At 42.0% G+C, this 16976-nt stretch overlaps 1 protein-coding gene across 2 annotated transcripts in view; it reads left to right on the top strand.

Moving 5' to 3' along the window:
• kif5ab (kinesin family member 5A, b) overlaps positions 1 to 16976 on the top strand; it is a 160495-nt gene that overhangs the window by 24183 nt on the left and 119336 nt on the right. The window lies entirely within an intron of this gene.

The following is a 16976-nucleotide window of genomic DNA, read 5'->3' on the forward strand; positions in this document are numbered from 1 at the left end:
GTGAACATGTGCTTTTGCTTTGGTCGCGTTGACACAATTACGGTGTCGATCTGCGTCACAGTGGGACCGGCGTAGGCTACATCTCTTTCTCTCGGGACACAAACATTGTTTTGCTCACGATGGAGTTAATAAAGTTTTTAGTTTGACCTGTGAGAGCCTATAATACTTAAGGGAGAACACAAGGCAGCGCGATGTAAACGAGGGAATGAATGTGAGGCTGCCATCAGAGCACCGCTCTCAGGGCTGCTTGTATTGTGCCTCTTCTCTTTTATAAGCAACGCCCTCTCGCCAGTGGCGCAGGCACACAGCTGGAAGATCACCATCGCCTTTGGAGCTTGCACTGTCCTTGTGCCAGGAACAAGATCTGGCCCTAGTTCTTTTACATTTGCATCATTTATTTGAGCTGAAACAACCAAGTCACTTTCTGTCATGCTGGTCCTATAATTATTTTACAGAATCTGCTTTCGATACTTTCATTTTTTTTAACGCCAGTAGTACCGTAGCTTTATTTTTATGCCATACTGGTCTTGTTTAACGGTGCCCAGCCCTAAAAGCACTCTATTTATTCAGCTTGTGTTTTAACAGATGGTTTGTGTGTACGGCATGTGCTTGGATCTGCTGACATTTTATCAGCCCATTATGGCATTACTGAGCTTTAGCTAATTCATATTCACGGTGATGTCTGATCACATTCAAATGTGTGACTTTCAGATCACATCTCAAGGGGCTCCTCCTCACAATAAACAGATGTCACATGTTTCCAGGTGAAAGTTAAGGTGTAAAGAGAACAATCTGGCCCAAAACCTGGAAATGATCACCCCTTCAACTTGCATTACACAAAACAGGCCTATTTTAATCATACCACAGTGAATTTCAGTTCCCCTCTTCTGCTTGTATGCATTGCTGACATTACTGTATTGACCCTTTTGAATAATTGCTAGTCCACAAAAGTCTATGCATATGCTGCTCTGTCTCCCCACTTTCATCTCATCCTTCTCTAATCTCATTCATTATTAATTTTCTGCCACTTGCGGTCATTAACAGGGCTCATAATAGCGAGATATAGCTCGCCGGCCATGTTGGAGGATTGTGTGTTCTTCTGGGGCTGCGCTTTTGAGGATCAGTCACGCTGCACAGCCTCTGGATTCAGATTTAATTGGAAGAGTGGGCCACACAAAACTGTTATCCTCCATAAAGCAAGAGCCGTGTCTGAGGACGGGTGCTGTCAATCTCACGTTTGTTAGATTTAGGGAACTCCAAACACCGCAGGATACAAGCAGTAATCAATACACAGGTGCTAAGAGAAAGGGCAGCACGATTCGGAGGAAGGTATTGATATTGAAAATTTGAAAAAGAGTTGGGATTGCGATTTAGATTTGCAGTTTGCGAGATTGGAGAGAAGACGGAAATATGAACTGCTGAACAACAGGGTTAGCAGATTTTTGTCGGCCTCTGTGTGGAGTTTGCAAGTTCTCCCTGTGTGTCTGTGGCTGCATCTGAAAAGTAAGATGGCTCATTTCTCCTTCTCCTTTTCTTTTTCCTTAACCTTTGAGGCCTACATCATAAGGTCGACCTTGAGGAACCTTTTGCAGTTAGGAACAGGAGCTTCAGCTGCTCCTTCTGCGTCAGGACAATCTGAACCTTCCTCACCCAGCAGTGGGAACAACCAGGAAGTTACATCGTACAATAAACACTCCATGTTCTCCTGCAATGCAACAAATTTAACTTTAATACCAGCAGTACAAATATAATCCGAGCACCTGCACATTATGTCAAAGTCATGTGTTAACAACTCTTTATAGATACAGACGACAACTCTGGAATTGCCCATATATGTCATGTTTAACACAGTTAAAGGGGAAAACAAAGAAGAGAAAAGTCTTAACCTTCTCCAATTATTACAAAAACTACTTTAACAAATGATGAATTATGAATATAGTTTTAGCCCAATAAAGATACAAAGACATGGAGAGGAGCAAAGTGGTTCAACAGCCCATAAATACATAAATAACAGAGAATTCTAACATAATGCTTCATGTTGGCATCATGCTACATGCTAACACTAGCTACAACAGCGTTTTTTTTGCTTCTACTGAACAATCTGCTGTGAAAAAATATCCATATGGACCCGATTTAGACTTGACTTTATTCATGTGTGATGATTAAGTTCATATTCCACTAGAAAATTAGTAAAAAAAAGTGGAAAATTGTGTTTCCCAAAACTTCTGTTTTCCCCCTCGGCAAAGACGAGATGCCGTCTGTATCTGTAAACATCACTGTTCAGTTATTACTGATATTCACCAAATCCTGTCGTTTAGTTCAACACAGAAAGCTGCATTAGCTCATGTGGGTTATTGTTTTTATTCTTGTAAAATGTCAACAAAAGTGAGTAATGTTTCCAAAGGTTCATCGATTTCCATAGTTAAACTTTCCGATACTGCTGTGGCTCTAACGCTGCACGACCTGCTTGATATCGCCTATATTTAGGACAAAGCTCATGTTTTTATAGAATGAAATGTCTTGCAGCAAAACTGTCAATCACAGTGGCTTGTGAGCTTGTTCTTAGCTCCTTATGGGCTTGTGTTATGGGAGGTTTTATAGGAAGCATACGGCTCCTTTCCTCACAAGCTCCAAACTGCATTGACGCATTTGGATGCACTTGATGCACGTCCAGGTCAACGATAAGGAGAAGGAGGTTCCTCAGCTTATTTACACATTTAAGATTTAAGACATTTTCCTATGACGAAAACACATGTAAGTCTGCTCTTGTGTGTGTTTTTGAGAGTATTTGTGGATTGAAATGACCTATACGTATATATATATTATGTACCTGATACAATCCGGAGTGTTCACATTCATGTCTCAGTTTTTATAGTAAGAGCCCTTAGACACATAATATTTTGTCATTTCCAAAGGATATTATTGTACAGCCCAATGAGCTGATCTCCATGGTAACGCAGGACAGTCAGCGCCATACTGGAGGCTTTTCCTGGCAGAAACTGATCAATATCTAAAAGTTTTAAATTACATAATTAAACCAAATTGCCTTTTTGTCCAGCAGCACTTCCACACACACAGAGAGAGTTTACACAGGAAAGCTGTAAGCTAATCACAGTCATTAGCATTTTCGGCAAAATACTTCGTAATACATGCTTTAAAGCAGTGCTAAGTAACGTGTTTACCTTAATAAATCCTTTTCGTAGTCCCTGTGGGGGTAATACAAGTGTTTATGGGATGATTGGAAAAGCCATGTTTGCAACTTGACTGCCACCGGACCGGAGCAACCAATACACAGTAATGGAATCACGAAGAAGAAGCTAACATGCTAACGGGCAAAGCTAACTGCGGGCTAACGTCACTTTAAACAGTATTTACAGCTAAGTTTGAGTGCTACGACACCTGCAGTTGCGCTTATAGCCTCTAGGGGCAAGGGTTACTTAGTACTGCTTTAAGATGTCGCAGTCTTTTGTGCTTTACCACGTGGTCGTAGTAATTCCTATTCCCTGACTGTTTTTCCATCATCTGCGTTAGAAACAATCTGTCACGTGACTCACAAAAAAAAGGATATTTACCATTCAAATTGCGACTTTAACTTGTTTGCGTTTGTGAATTCACTTGCTTTCACCTCTCCTCCCCCTGTTAGTCAAATTGTGCTTCGAGTTACAGTCTGAGAGCACCATTTATTCTCGTGCAAATTTGCGAGGTGTTTGGCTTGTTTCCCATTACGTCTAAAAGCGGGAGACAGAGACAAAGCTGCTGCCAGGTACGATTCTGTGTGAATTATATTTGATTGGATTGTACGCTGAGCTGAAAGCAGGCGGCGGCGGCAGGAGCAGGAATAATAGATGCAGGTTAAAGCCCAGTCCTGGAGAGTCCCTTTAAAACATCAGAAATTCCCTTTGTGATATGTGGACTGCTAATCGCCTGCACTGACTCTGTGATGGAGGCTTTTTGCTCCTGGGTGAGGGCTGCAGGTCCCGCTTCACGAAAAGACGAGGCGCTCCCAGTATCAAGGTTGGAGTCTGTTTTTATGTTTTCTATAAACTCGTAAAGTGAAAAAGTCGGAGATGTGGGGAATGGAGGCCCAATTAGACGTGACATTGCAGGGAAGCACTCAAACAGTCCAAATGTCACCCGTTGATGAGACGTCTCCCGCTTCACTCACTCTTGCGTGTTGCTTTGAACTCAGCATTATTTGCGGCTGCTGTCGGCTCCCGGCGTTTGTTACTGTTGTCGTCTCCTCTCGGTGTTTGACCTCGCGCTGGTGTAAAAGCCCAATCTCTTGCAGTGACAATCCATCACTCAGCATGTCACTTAGAAGATCAACCTTTTATGCTGCCAAATAGCTCATTAGATGATTGGGACAGCTTGTACTTGCGCTGGCGTCTGCTGCTGTTGGTATGTTGTTTACAACTTTTAACGTCACATCATTTTATCAGGTCATTCTCACCATTTGCATCAGAGTGCAGACGGTTCAAAAAGCTGTCAGACGTATTCAAATTATTCACATTTTTAAATTAAATCTTAATACCGTAAACATCGAAAATGTAATTACAATTTCACAGCAAATGTTGAACCTGACAAACAACTACAAACCTTTTCATTTCTTTCACGCATTGATTTGCTGTTTGAACATTGAGTGATTAGCAAGAAAGTTCTTAGTTTGATTTTGGCTTTGGTTTCTCACAGTGGGGGCGACAGTGGCGCAGATGGAGCGGGTCGTCTTGTGTTCAGCGGGTTTAAGGGTTTGAATCCCACAGGCGCACATTGTTGTGTTCTTGGGCAGGACACTTCACCCACCTGTCTCCAGTGTCGGACACTGGTGTATGAATGAGAGTGAATGGGTGAGTGTTTCTTTGATGAAGGTAGAAAAGCGTTATATATTTGTCTCATATAAAGCGCTTTGTGACTATGGGTCAGATCTTGTGCTGGCGTACAGAGTGTGAAAGGGCGTCACGAGAGGAGGTGACTGCTCTGATGGGAGCACCACTGAGCACTGACATTCATTTCCTTGTTTACGTTGCGCTGCCTTGTGTTCTTCCTTCAGCCTTAGGCTCTCACACGTCAAACTAAAAACTTTATTTACCTCATCGTGAGCTAAACAAGGTTTATGTCTTGAGAGAGGAAGAGCTACAGCGTCCGCTGTGGCGCGGATCGGCCCACGAAACAAAACAAATGCACATGTTCAACCCCCACTCCCCCACAACCCCTCTCCAGACCGCGGAGTCGAACGGTTGGAGGAAGATAAGTGTCTCCACCCCAGTACTTCCCACTTAAATGCGCTAAGTCTGGAGTGGCAAGATCACAAAGTGCTTCTACTACTAGTGCAAAATGTTACGCTATCGTCTGCGTTTTGAGACACAAGATCAGGCCCTATGTCTGTGAAAGGCGCTATATAAATAAAGTTCTTCTTCTTCTATATAACTTTGACCATTTAACATGCACAATATCTTCCAGCCCAGTGATCTGACTATGAAGCTACACTGCCTGACAAATGTCACCAGAAAGATCACACCATATGCTGTGTCATTGTTTCAATAAGCTTCTGCAATGTCAAAAGATCCAGTGCTGCGTTAATTTTTCACAAAGATCTTGTATTGATGATGGGAGAGTGTGACCACTGTGCAAGGCCTTCTCCAGCACATCCCAAAGATTCACAATGGGGCTAATCCATGTGTGGAAATGATGTCTCAAGCTCCCTGAACCACTCTTTCACAATGTGAGCCCAATAAATCCTGGCATTGTCATCTTAGAATATGCCTGTGTGGTCGAGGAAGAAGGTTATGGTCATCCAGGAACCTAGACCTGACCAAGTGCTGCAACCCCAGATCAAAACCGTGAGTTAAATGCAGGTGGCAACTTAAACAAAGGACAAAACAATAAAGGATTTCTTATCTTACTTACATTCCTTTAAGTTTAAGTCTGTGGTGAATTACTGTACATCCAATATAGAAAAGAGCATCCTCTATAAATGTGCGTGAGTGTAAGTTTGGCTGAATAAATTAATTTGAACATTTTCAGTCTTCAAAGGGGTATGAGTTTCCTGCAACGAGATGAAAATGGCAAACATCAGCGAATGGGCTTTGAGGCTCAGATTGTCAAAAACATCCAGTTCTGTTGCCGCGTGTCCAGATCAAATGGTGGCTGCGCAGAGAGAAAAGGCACAATAGACAGGAAATCCAGACAATAGCCCACTGACAAGGAAATGATGAATAGCAAACGGAGGCCCGGTGCCTGATAGCTCGCCTATACGGTGCACGCACAAAACATAGCTCACAGCAGCAAACCGAAGACATGCCCAGACTGTGAGCAGCGAGTCCCCAGCTGCACTTTAACGGCAGAGCGGGAGTGTGCAGCTGTGATCAAAAGCCTGTCTTTTATTCTACTTTTGGAAACTCATGACTGCATATATAAAAGATCATCAACTATAAGTCTCAACTAAGCTAAGCCAACATATATCAAGCAGACGGGAGGGAGTGCTGATTACTAGAGCTCTCATTTTGGGATTTTTATGTCTAAGGTGACTTCATTTCATTTTCTGTCTCCTGTTGTGTGTATTACAAATGTGCCACCATGATCAAGTGAATGGATGAATTCATTGGACATCCAAGTTGAACGACCTTCTGGCCTCTCAAGATCAAATCAGGACTAAACCTGATAAAAAAAAATGGTATAAAATAGATGTCAATTGGATTAAACTGGGTTTACCCCCAGTGTCCAAAGTCCAAAACCAAGTCCAAAAACTTTCTGGTTTGGACCAGTGTCCAAACCAGAAAGTATGTAAATCAAATGCATTGTTGTGCATGACATTATGAAAAATAAAGTCTAAATTTCTTACCGCCTGCAAAATTCTTAGTATCGCAGGTAAGTGGTAAGGTAAGTGATGACTAAATAGCTGTATTTCAAGTAATGAAGCCAGAATTAAAGGTTCTATAGCTTTTCAAAAATAATATAATCAATGAATAAGAAATCCACCAAATAATAATAATAATAATAGTTGTGTTAATAATAATATTTATACAGCGTTTTTCTGCATTGCATTTTTTATTCACTCCATACTTGGTGGTGATAAGCTACTATTGCAGCCACAGCTGTCCTGGGGAAGACTGATGGAAGTGAGGCAACCAGTCTGTGCCATAGGGCTGTGTGATATACCGATATTTAAGATATATCGATATGTTTTATGGAATTAGACCATATCGTGTATATCGGGATATTTCACATTCAGATAAGCTATTAAGTTAACATAAAGAAACAGGTAATCTCAAGCTGATTTTTAAAAAGATTATCTTAAACTGACCACTTTATTTTGTTATCTCTTTATATATAAACGCTGCCCTCAGAAAAAGATTGCCCTTTTTTCTAGGCTATTTCTATTTAAGAGGAGGCACGGTACAGCGGTTAGCGCTCGTGCTTCACAGCTAGAAGGTCCGGGTTCGATTCCCACCAGGGACGGGGCCTTTCTGTGTGGAGTTTGCATGTTCTTCCCAGGTCTGCGTAGGTTTCCCTACCACTAAAAACATGTACAATAGGTGAATCCTCCAGCCAGGTGTTTCTGACCACCAGCCTGGCTCCACGCCAAGGAAATAAGCGCCGGCCCACGCTGGCAGCTCTCTGCTCCTACAGGTTGCCCCAGCGGCATTGAGGATGGGTCAAATGCAGAGAAAGAATTTCCCTACTTCCCCCTTAATAAAGTATACCTTAACCTTAATGTGCACTTTACAGAGATTTATGAGTTTTGTTATACAGTGTTTATGTTTACATTTTATAGCGAGTTTTCAATAAAATGCTTAGACTTAACATTTCATTTCACAGCTCTCATTTAAAAATATCATGATATATATCGTATATCGACATTCAACCTAAATATATCGGGATATGACTTTTAGTCCATATCGCCCAGCCCTACTGTACGATCAGCTCCTCTGACCACCACCAACCACTCGCTCACTCACTCACTGCATTCACCCAGGCTTCCAAACAGTCTCCCATCCTCATTCCTAACTTTCATTCCCAATTCCTCACAGGGATGAGTTTTTTGGCATGTTTCACAACTTGCAGGGCCACTTTCACAGAAATGCCAGAAACTAGCCTGTTACTTCATGAAACTGATACAAATGCTTATAATTAAATGCGCAGTGTCTACCCACAAATGTCTGCATTTAATCAGGTATAGTGCCTTTAAGACAGTCTTGTTGATTAATCACTATTATTTACTAAGCTCTCTGAATGAAGCACTCAGGACAGACCACCTTGCACAGAGGAATTTGTTCTCTATGTTAGAATAGGGGTTATATGAGGGGTTATAAAAAATATGAAAGTGTGGCATAAATGGGCCAGACATAAAGCGAGCAGATAAATGCGCTGCTTCAAAGTGCCTGCAACTTTAGTCCCAGAAACTTCCCCGAAATGGGCCTGCACTCAGTGTAATGAAACATGAGGGGAGCATTCTTGGAGACGGTGCGGTTTTTGTCCATAGAGGCTTGGACGACATTTTCCTTTTGGGCAGTGCTTGACTGGGCTTTGGCACTGAAGTATGTTTGGATATTTCCTGCAAAATACAAACGTGTGCCATTGATTTGCCGATCTATAGGTATCATGAGGTTACTAAAGGCCACTCTCATTAAGGTCATCAGTGGCCTCATTATGGAAGACTTAAATTGTGTAAGACAGTGTAGAAAATTACATCTTTGACATAATTAATCCATTTTCCCTTCCGTAATAAGAATCCATCCTATCGACTTTTCCTCCCACATTCTTTATTGAGTTTTGTATCATCTCCCAAATGGACAGATTAACACAAAACTATCTCTGTTTATTGCCACCCTCCGGTCCGCGGTGTCCCTGTCATCTCTGCAATATAGTGTCCTTCTTCAGTTCATCTGTCATAGTTTAGACTCCTGTGATCTGTCATCCAGTCTGCCTCCGTCTATATCTTCCATCGGACGTCGAGTTTGGTCATAAAAGTATTTTTCTCCTGTCGTCTCTGTGTCGGGAGATTGGCGCGGCTCTATTTTCTGGTCTGAAGCTGCGAGGGAAGATAATCGTTTTCCCCTCCTGTTTCCTTCTGTCTTTTACGTAATAACTTATGCAGGCACATTAGGGAACTGATTGTTTTGCATCATACTGTTGTTGTAGGGCCGGGCGATATTGACTAAAATGGCTCATCTCATTATATTTTCGGGGACTTTCTCTATGATAATGATGAAGCAATGTTTTTTTGCAAACAATCAGAAATATAACAAAAATGTGCTGACAAATATGTAAATTGCTTTGTGGCTCAAAAAGATAATTGATTTAGTAATGGGGTAATAACTAAACCCCACACACACACACACACACGCAATCTTGTACTGCTATCTTAGTGAGGACATTCATAGACATAATGGATTACCCAGACCCTAACCCTAGCCTTAACCTTGATCCTAACCCTAACCCTAAAACCATATCTTGACCCTCAAACAGTCCTTCAAATAAGTGAGGAACACAAAACAAAACAAACATTTCGTCACTCTGTTGGTTAAAAACTCAAACTGGTCCTCACAAAGTTGTAAGTACAAGAACACACACACACACACACACATTTGTACCCAATCTATTTCCCTTTTTTTTTTTTTTTTTATTCTTGTCCCTGTTACAGAGCGCAGTGTCCTGCACTGGTCAGCTCCTCCACCTTTCTCTTCCTCCTGTGTAGCACCCTATGCTCCATAACAGCCTTTCACCATCTTCTGGGAAGAGTTTAGCAGTAAATTTAGTCTCATTCTTCAGTGAACGTACATTAGTCAGAACAATAGTAAAGAATAGAAGATTTGTGTGGCTTAACTGAGTCTTTCCTGGATACCTCCTCGTTTGCCCCCTTTTTGTTTCCTGTAGCGCCTCTTGTGATGCCTCCTGTGCTGCTGCTGTGGGGGCTCTTTCATACACATCCATCCATTTTCTTCTGCTTTATCCTGGGAAGGGTCGCTGAGGCAGCAGTCTGAGCAGAGATGCCCAGACTTCCCGATCCACGCACACCTCCTCCAGCTGTTCTGGGGCGACACTAGGCCAACTCAGAGACATAGTCCCACCAGCGTGTCCTAGGTCTTCCACGAGGCCTCTTCCAAATAGGACATGCCTGGAACACCTCCCGAGAGAGGCGACCAGGAGGCACCTAGGATGCCCTAGCCACCTCAGCTGACTCCTTTCGACATGAAGGAGCAGCGACTCTACTCCGAGCTCCTCCTGGGTAACTGAGCTCCTCACCCGATCTCAAAGGGTGAGCCCAGCCACCCTGCGAAGGAAACTCATTTCAGCCACTTGTATCCATGATCATGTCCTTTACCGAAAGGACACAGATCTCATGAGGGTAGGAGCCTAATATCGATCTCTTATATACATATAACATATAATATATTGAGTTTTTCCAGATTTCTTTTTCCCCCAGAATGTATTGCATGATGGTTAAGGCCACTATACTCTCACTCTCTCGATTTCTAAGTGAACTGTAGCGAGTCTTGTACTACCGTTTTTTCCTACTAATGGGATATTGATATTGGAAGTTGAAGCTAATTTTCTCCACCTTCCTCTGGCTGACTGATTTCTTTCATTAATTTATAATGCGCTGCTGTGCCTGCCAGATATCATGTTGATTCAGATAATGGTCCTTTTTGGTTAAATTCTTCCAAAAAAAAGTTGGACTACAAAGGACGCTGGCACAGTAATTTTGTTAATTGCCGTCTGATCCTTAAATGGAGGCTTGTCATTGTTGTAAATAGGGAACTAATAACACTAACGTTGCTCATATGGATTTGTATGGGCAGTGTTAGAGTCAGTGATTATGAACCTGTGTTAATAGCGACTTTGCAGATTAATGGTATTGGCTCTTGGACTTTCTCGCTTGCTTACAGCTCGTGAATCTTAATATATGTAGCTGGGAAAGGCTCCAGGCACCCAAAACTAAACAGAAGATTAAAGCAGTAATTATAGATTTGCTAATTGTGAGCATCTGTTATCCTAAGCTATTTAACTTTAGCTTTGAGACAAATTGACAAAGCTTTGTAGCACACCTCCGTTCATATTTTTGCGAGGCTGTCAGATAAGCCTCACGCGGAAGACTTGTCTGAAAAGCGGATCTTGAAGAACAGTAATGCTTGTGGCGTTTTGAGGAGAGCGCTCTATAACGATGCCGCTTTGTGGAGCTGGAAGCCTGATTAGCTCGAGCGGATGCAGGGGACGCTGGCAGGCCCGACCTCATCTAAGGGCCGTCACTCCCAATGTGCGCGTTGTGTGCGCGGGTTTGTGTGGGAGACGGATACAGAATGTGACAGCGACAGGAGCAGGACAGACAGGCAATAGGAAGACCCACAACTGCGTACTCTTCTTCTGTGTGTACAGAGGGGATGCAGATTGTTTTTCTATTTAAATCTTAATAGAAATGGAACCTCCCATAGAAATCACAGAAATGCCTTTAGCTATCTGAGCCTGTTCCTACAAATGTGCACATTTTGTTAGCCGTCGAATCCCGGACCAGTTTAAATTGAACGTTATATACCCATACAAGTGAATAGGGAGGCTACGGTGCAGTACTAAAGTATGGGGAGGTACGTATGTTTTGTCCGTTTCATGGCATTTATATAATATCTGTGGTTGCTTTATCATTATTATGTCAAAAGATGATGTTTAGTGGCCACTGGATGTGTATCCGATGCACAAAATGTAGAAACTTGACTGAATTTGAGTTAGCATTTATCCCAGAGGACACTTTTATACGCTAGTTTGTATCTAAAGCAAATTCTCAGGTCTGTATGCATGAATGATCTCAAACTAGGCTTTGACCTAAATGTCTTTGACAGCTGGAGGCTAATGTTAACAACTGTTGTGCAGGTAATAGACTCCGAAAAGTCTCCCGGACTCGTCAACTTGTTAACTGTCCGCAAACATTAGGATTGAATGCCACTTCTCCTTTATTTCTATGGAACCTCAAATTGAGGGACAAATCAAAGAATAAGTTCCAGGCAGCTGCTTCTTTCCCGCTTGAAAATGACGACTCACGACCTCAGAGCGTTCCAGGTGAATAAAGTCGTATGCGACAAAAGAGCTAATGCTACAACAGTTAGCTCATACGAAGCTAACGTTTTATGAAAGTTTCTCCAAACCAGATATAATGAAAAACATGTGACGAAGCGTTATGTAGAAAGCAACGTTCTCTTCACTGATTCAGGGACATTAGCGCCTCCACTGGGGGCCATTACTGTCTTCATCTCGCATTCAAACTCGTAGCAGTCTGGAGGTCTCCGAGTTTACAAGTTCTAATTACCAGTTCAAGCGGCGTTCCAAGGCATTTTTCCAAGTGGGAGGTGGGACATTTACCAGTTACCAGTTGCCTGGAACGCGCCATAACATTGCAAACATGTGCTGGCTTCATGTGATCCTCTAGAACTGGAGAAAACGTTTTCCCTGTTTGGAAAATGCACCTGAACGCTCGGTCAATGGGTAAAACAACTGGGAAACTCGGGTCAAAACGAGCTTCCTGACTTCTGCCCCTATCCCAGAAATCTGCTGTTTGTTCAGTTATAATGTGAGCTTTTGCGCTCGTGAGTTTAGTGTGAACTGTCGTCCTTGGAGTAACAGATCTGCGAGAGAAATGCCCGACTTTAATGCTGGCAAAAAGAAAATGTGTGTGATATTTTATCAAATTAACACACCAAAGTTTAGCTTTTGAGATGCTAATGCCAAATTCAAATGGTTAGCTGAGTTAAACGCTAATCAGCGATAAAAGTCAGTTTTTTATTTGATCAAAATCCCCACTTTCCGACATAAAAAGCACATGAACACAAACCAACTGGGGACAATGACGTCAAATCTCAGGAAAACCAGCTGCACATGAACGCTGCAAGAGCCACTCAATTTTCTTTTGCTATGTTTTGACATCACATGCATAAGCTCTGTATCCTTTCTGAACCACTAGTTTGGCTTAAAAACATGTAGGAGGAGGAATAATCTTCTTATCATAGCATCCAGCCTTCCCTTTCAATAACAATCCCTTTTATTTGTGAACGGAATCGTCGAGTCGGTGCCACGCATTACACCTACTACGATGTTCACCTGAATGTGCGTCTGTGTTGGAGCAGCAGAAGTCCCCATCTGGCAGTAAGAGAGGCTCACCATATGCACAAAAAGGTGTTGTTCTCGCTGATAGCCTCTGGATGTTGTGGATGTCAATGCTAAGCTCCCCTGACAAGGAATAACAGTTTTATTTATGGGCCGCAAAAAGCAAAAGGCAGATGCAGTGTTGTAGCAGCTGAATAAAACATGATGGTATTTACAATCACGAATACACAATAGAATGGCTGTTTTTTTGTTTTTTTATCCGACCATCATTTATGACGGCAGAGGGGGATGTTTATTCCCATGATTGTGTGAGTCTGGCCAAGACCCTTCAAAAGGTTGAGGTGTGAACAGAGGGATAAGGTCAATGATTCATTTCTTTGTGTACATGCCTTGTGCAGCCGTGTATCTTTGTGTTCTAAGACACATTTATGTCCTGTTTGTGTTGTTACTAAAGAAAGCGCTTTATTTACTTGCAATAACTGAAGAGAATGATGTGAAAATTGGGGGTTAAAAGCATTGCTCTTGAGCTTTCTGATCTCAAACTGTGACAGAGAAAGCTACTTTAGACTGTTTAAATTGTCCCTTGAGGCCTGCACTCCTTCTTAACTTACCTAATACATTCTTAATGTTTCATTTATTCACGGGGATGAGTTTTTAAGCACGTTTCACATCTTTCAGGTTGTAAAGCAGATCTGTCGGCAGCCTTGTCGTTGCACCGTAGCAACAACAAGCTCGCTAAGTAACAATACAGTGCGGAAACTATGGTAAACAATGTAAATAATAGGGCACGGTCGATCCACTTTTTGGATACGGATTGCGATACAGTAAGTAATTATGATTAGTAATATGTTTACTTTAACAACCAGTGTAAAAAGTAATGTGTCCAAAGTTTATAAACCCAATGCCATTTGACATTAATCGAAGTTTTAAAGAAGTACTAAGTCACTTGTTTACCTAATAAATCCTTTTTGTCGTCCCTCTGGGGGTAATACAAGTGTTAATGGGATGGTTTGGGGGGTGTTTCATCGCCCCCTTGTGTCTCTGGCCAGAAAACTACGCTTGCAACTTCGGTGCCTACGGGTCGGAGGCGCAATACACACTAATAGAATCATAACGAAGAAGTTACCAGGCTAACAGGCTAGCGCCACTTTGTATTTACAGCCAGGTTTGAGTGAAAAACATTTTCTCCATTGTGTAATTGGATGAACAATATCCCTCTCTCCCTTTGTCTTTTCTGTCAGCGTATTTACTCTCACAGACAATTAATGAGTAAACAAACACATGCCACGACACCTGCAGTGGCGCTTATGGCCTCTAGGGGCATGATTTACTTAGTTCTGCTTTAAAGCAATTCTAAGTAACTCATTCCCCTAGAGGCCATTAGCGGAACTGCAGGGGTCGTAGCAAATTGCCATTTTTTTACTTATTAATTGTCCGTGAGAGTAAATATTGCGCTGACAGAAAAGACAAAGGGAGAGAGGGATATTGTTCATCCAATTACTCAATGGAGCTATTTTTTTTCACTCAAACTTGGTTGTAAATACTGTTTAAGTGGCGCTAGCCCGCAGTTAGCTTTGCCCGTTAGCCTGTTAGCTTCTTCTTCGTGACTCCATTAGTGTGTATTGGTTGCTCCGGTCCAGTCAAGTTGCAATTGTGGTTTTCTGTCCAGAGACACCAGGGGGAGATGAATGACCCTCCTATCACACCATTAACACTTCTATTACCCCCAGAGGGACTACGAAAAGGATTTATTAATGTAAACAAGTTACTTTGTACTGCTTTAAGATTGGAAAGTGCATTAACGCACATGTGTGTTTATGATAATAAAAATGGCTCCAAACACAAGTATTGAAAGAATTGCAATACTTGATAAAGTATCGATACTTGGCATTGATGTCATGGTTGAAGGTGGCGCGAAGAAAATAAAACCAAAAATGAAGGACGGCAACAAAACTGCTGATGTTTAATAACAAGAAATCTAAAATAACTATATCCAGAGATCACTGAACCAAAACTCAAACAAGCCGGGGCTGACATAGACAATGACACGACAAAGGACAAGGGAAACACAGGGGGTATAAATAGTTGAGGAAACGGAGCACAGGTGAAACACACCAGGGCGGGGCAGGCAATTAACACAGGGGAAGAAAAGCAAAATCACAAGGACAGAACACAGGACGAGACCGGAGACAAGACAACAAAACGAGGGAACGACAGACCAAATCATTACAATTGAAGCATCCGATCTGATGTTTTGTCCCAGCCCTAATACATACATTTTAAACAGAAAATAATAAGACATAAAACAGTGTGCAGTGGTCCTTTAGTAATGGATTCAAAGCAAGCACAACATTACCAAGGGCTACAGAGAACTAAATGCTTTCATCTCCAAAGTAAAGTAAAGAAGTGAAAATATCTAAAGGTTTTTTGCATAAAGCATTTGGCTTGATATTTTAGCAGATCAAACATTCCTTTTATGAATTGAATGGTAAATGGTGTATGGTCTCAACTTGTAAAACACTTTTCGTCCTTCATCAGGCCCAAAGTGCTTTGCAGGAACCAGTCACCCATCCACCCTGTCACTCACACATTGTACACAGACACTGAACGTGGCAAATAAAATTTCATCGTCTAATAATCCAATGACACACGATGTACTGTTTACAACTTGCCTAATTTTACTAATGTTCCTTGCCGACTCACTGACACACCTGCAGTATAGCCTCATAGCATAAGGGCCTGGGGCATCAGTGAGTGGGAAGAGATAGTAGAAATAATCGTTCATAAAAGCCAACCACACTTTTTATCCATTAACTTTCTGATTTACTAGCTCGCTAACCTTCGCCGAGCTGTGACCTTTTGCATATGTGGCACCGGTACGAAATTTTGCCTCTCTCTACGACTTTGCTCCTCCGTTTAAAGGAAACATATCATGCAAAATCTACTTTTTCAAGCTTTTAATCATGTTATAACATTGTTCCTTCATCAAAAGCACATCTGGAGGAGTATTTCCCTTCATTTGTTTGAGTAATCCTGCTTGCTTTGGTTCTTTCTTACTGAAGCGCTCGAATCTGTTCTTCTTGAATTCATTATACTGTACAGATAAAACACAAAACTGTCCACATTTTAAAGCCCATAATCCACAGAACAGAACAGAGCCCATAATCCAACATCAGATCAGTTCTGAGCAGTTTCGCGCTCAAATAGGGTCATTTACCAAGCGTTGTGTTAAACAAGTAGCAGGTGCAAAAGTGGATCAGCAGCCGAGTCATTTGTGCATTTTTCATCTCATTTACACAGATTTGAGGCCCACAAGCAGCATCAAACTGTAAATTAAGTGCAATAGCACAAGAGCATATTTTATTTTTGAGCTTGCACCCACTATTTAGCACCTGCCTTGATAAATAACCCCCAAAGTGTGTTCATCACGGAGCTTTGGAGTGTCATTCCCACGGCTGCCTGCAGAGGGAGCTCTGGGCTCCTGTGTCTCAGTGTCACTGTCGCCATCGCAACATTATTTCATACTTGTAAAACACACATGTCAAACACAAGGCCTGCAGGCCCGAGCCGGCCCACGAGAGGATTTAAACTGGCCCAAGACTTGTCGAGCATATCTTCCTGAATAAAAAGATAAAGGAAGACTTGAGCCCATTCCTGTGCAGAGTATATAAATAACCAGAATGCTTACTCCGGCCACTAGGGGCCGCAGCCAAAATATAAAAGGATAGAATTCCATACATGTCCACTGACATAATAAGAGATTAGGATATAAACAACACATTATAGCCACGTGGTAAATGGTCAGTCTGCCCCCATAATCTGGCTCAATCCATTATTTAGATTTCATTGCCCAAAATATAGGCAATTTTGGCCATTGTCATGCACAA

Source organism: Gobius niger (assembly GCF_951799975.1).
Source record: "Gobius niger genome assembly, chromosome: 20".
NCBI classification, from domain to species: domain Eukaryota; kingdom Metazoa; phylum Chordata; class Actinopteri; order Gobiiformes; family Gobiidae; genus Gobius; species Gobius niger.